Below are 2500 nucleotides of genomic sequence, written 5' to 3'. Positions count from 1 at the left end.
CCGCCTTGGAATACCAGGTGCTGTAAGCTTTTTCAACCAGCAGAGAGCGGTCTCGCTTAATCTACCCACACATATTTCAACGTGGTAAGGGCGACAACTCACGTCCTAAAGTGTTTTGCACATGGTTAAGGCACTTTAACTCCAACAAATAAGCGCTTCTAAATTATTATCACCAACAAATCAATGACTTATATTATATGACTTATCTTCAACTCCATATAAGAGGTATTTCAATCTGCAGCTTCAGCTTACGGCCGTACCAGCCTGGATGCGCCCGATCTCGTCTGATCTCGGAAGCTAAGCAGGGTCGGGCCTGGTTAGTACTTGGATGGGAGACCGCCTGGGAATACCAGGTGCTGTAAGCTTTTTCAACCAGCAGAGAACGCTCTCGCTTAATCTACCCACACATATTTCAACGTGGTAACAGCGACAGCTCACGTCCTAAAGTGTTTTGCACAGGGTTAAGGCACTTTAACTCCAACAAATAAAACCAACAAATCAATGACTTATATTCTATGACTTATCTTCAACTCCATATCAGAGGTATTTCAAGCTGCAGCTTCTGCTTACGGCCATACCAGCCTGGATGCGCCCGATCTCGTCTGATCTCGGAAGCTAAGCAGGGTCGGGCCTGGTTAGTACTTGGATGGGAGACCGCCTGGGAATACCAGGTGCTGTAAGCTTTTTCAACCAGCAGAGAACGCTCTCGCTTAATCTACCCACACATATTTCAACGTGGTAACAGCAACAGCTCACGTCCTAAAGTGTTTTGCACATGGTTAAGGCACTTTAACTCCAACAAATAAAACCAACAAATCAATGACTTATATTCTATGACTTATCTTCAACTCCATATAAGAGGTATTTCAAGCTGCAGCTTCTGCTTACGGCCATACCAGCCTGGATGAGCCCGATCTCGTCTGATCTCGGAAGCTAAGCAGGGTCGGGCCTGGTTAGTACTTGGATGGGAGACCGCCTGGGAATACCAGGTGCTGTAAGCATTTTCAACCAGCAGAGAGCGCTCTCGCTTAATCTACCCACACATATTTCAACGTGGTAACAGCGACAGCTCACGTCCAAAAGTGTTTTTCACATGGTTAAGGCACTTTAACTCCAACAAATAAGCGCTTCTAAATTATTATCACCAACAAATCAATGACTTATATTCTATGACTTATCTTCAACTCCATATAAGAGGTATTTCAAGCTGCAGCTTCTGCTTACGGCCATACCAGCCTGGATGCGCCCGATCTCGTCTGATCTCGGAAGCCAAGCAGGGTTGGGCCTGGTAAGTACTTGGATGGGAGACCGCCTGGAAATACCAGGTGCTGTAAGCTTTTTCAACCAGCAGAGAACGCTCTCGCTTAATCTACCCACACATATTTCAACGTGGTAACAGCGACAGCTCACGTCCTGAAGTGTTTTGCACATGGTTAAGGCACTTTAACTCCAACAAATAAAACCAACAAATCAATGACTTATATTCTATGACTTATCTTCAACTCCATATAAGAGGTATTTCAAGCTGCAGCTTCTGCTTACGGCCATACCAGCCTGGATGCGCCCGATCTCGTCTGATATCGGAAGCTAAGCAGGGTCGGGCCTGGTTAGTGCTTGGATGGGAGACCGCCTGGGAATACCAGGTGCTGTAAGCTTTTTCAACCAGCAGAGAGCGCTCTCGCTTAATCTACCCACACATATTTCAACGTGGTAAGAGCGACAGCTCACGTCCTAAAGTGTTTTGCACATGGTTAAGGCACTTTAACTCCAACAAATAAAACCAACAAATCAATGACTTATATTCTATGACTTATCTTCAACTCCATATAAGAGGTATTTCAAGCTGCAGCTTCTGCTTACGGCCATACCAGCCTGGATGCGCCCGATCTCGTCTGATATCGGAAGCTAAGCAGGGTCGGGCCTGGTTAGTACTTGGATGGGAGACCGTCTGGGAATACCAGGTGCTGTAAGCTTTTTCAACCTGCAGAGAGCGCCCTCGCTTAATCTACCCACACATATTTCAACGTGGTAACAGCGACAGCTCACGTCCTAAAGTGTTTTGCACATGGTTAAGGCACTTTAACTCCAACAAATAAGCGCTTCTAAATTCTTATCACCAACAAATCAATGACTTGTATTATATACTTATCTTCAACTCCATATAAGAAGTATTTCAAGCTGCAGCTTCAGCTTACAGCCATACCAGCCTGGATGTGCCCGATCTCGTCTGATCTCGGAAGCTAAGCAGGGTCGGGCCTGGTTAGTACTTGGATGGGAGACCGCCTGGGAATACCAGGTGCTGTAAGCTTTTTCAACCAGCAGAGAGCGCTCTCGCTTAATCTACCCACACATATTTCAACGTGGTAAGAGCGACAGCTCACGTCCTAAAGTGTTTTGCACATGGTTAAGGCACTTTAACTCCAACAAATAAAACCAACAAATCAATGACTTATATTCTATGACTTATCTTCAACTCCATATCAGAGGTATTTCAAGCTGC

The 2500-nt window shown here is 45.5% G+C and overlaps 8 non-coding genes across 8 annotated transcripts in view; all 8 read left to right on the top strand.

Annotated features, from left to right (window-relative positions):
* The window catches only part of LOC133426203 (5S ribosomal RNA), a 119-nt gene extending 90 nt beyond the window's left edge, over positions 1 to 29 (top strand). Inside the window, exon 1 of the ribosomal RNA XR_009771635.1 lies at positions 1 to 29. This exon is cut by the window's left edge and continues 90 nt beyond it. This is a non-coding gene — a ribosomal RNA (5S ribosomal RNA).
* A 217-nt stretch (positions 30 to 246) lies between these two features.
* Positions 247 to 365, top strand: LOC133425975 (5S ribosomal RNA). The gene has a single exon (XR_009771419.1). It is a non-coding gene; the product is annotated as a 5S ribosomal RNA (ribosomal RNA).
* A 199-nt stretch (positions 366 to 564) lies between these two features.
* LOC133425771 (5S ribosomal RNA) lies at positions 565 to 683 on the top strand. The gene has a single exon (XR_009771224.1). It is a non-coding gene; the product is annotated as a 5S ribosomal RNA (ribosomal RNA).
* Positions 684 to 882: 199 nt separating this feature from the next.
* LOC133426095 (5S ribosomal RNA) lies at positions 883 to 1001 on the top strand. The gene has a single exon (XR_009771532.1). It is a non-coding gene; the product is annotated as a 5S ribosomal RNA (ribosomal RNA).
* Positions 1002 to 1218: 217 nt separating this feature from the next.
* On the top strand, positions 1219 to 1337 carry LOC133426216 (5S ribosomal RNA). The gene has a single exon (XR_009771648.1). It is a non-coding gene; the product is annotated as a 5S ribosomal RNA (ribosomal RNA).
* A 199-nt stretch (positions 1338 to 1536) lies between these two features.
* On the top strand, positions 1537 to 1655 carry LOC133425590 (5S ribosomal RNA). The gene has a single exon (XR_009771064.1). It is a non-coding gene; the product is annotated as a 5S ribosomal RNA (ribosomal RNA).
* Positions 1656 to 1854: 199 nt separating this feature from the next.
* Positions 1855 to 1973, top strand: LOC133426141 (5S ribosomal RNA). The gene has a single exon (XR_009771576.1). It is a non-coding gene; the product is annotated as a 5S ribosomal RNA (ribosomal RNA).
* Positions 1974 to 2189: 216 nt separating this feature from the next.
* Positions 2190 to 2308, top strand: LOC133425933 (5S ribosomal RNA). Its single transcript, XR_009771379.1, has one exon. It is a non-coding gene; the product is annotated as a 5S ribosomal RNA (ribosomal RNA).
* The last annotated feature ends 192 nt before the right edge of the window (positions 2309 to 2500 follow it).

Source organism: Cololabis saira, unplaced genomic scaffold (assembly GCF_033807715.1).
Source record: "Cololabis saira isolate AMF1-May2022 unplaced genomic scaffold, fColSai1.1 scf025, whole genome shotgun sequence".
NCBI lineage: Eukaryota > Metazoa > Chordata > Actinopteri > Beloniformes > Belonidae > Cololabis > Cololabis saira.
Note: the sequence above shows the minus strand (reverse complement) of the source record. Positions and strands in the feature narration are given on the sequence as shown.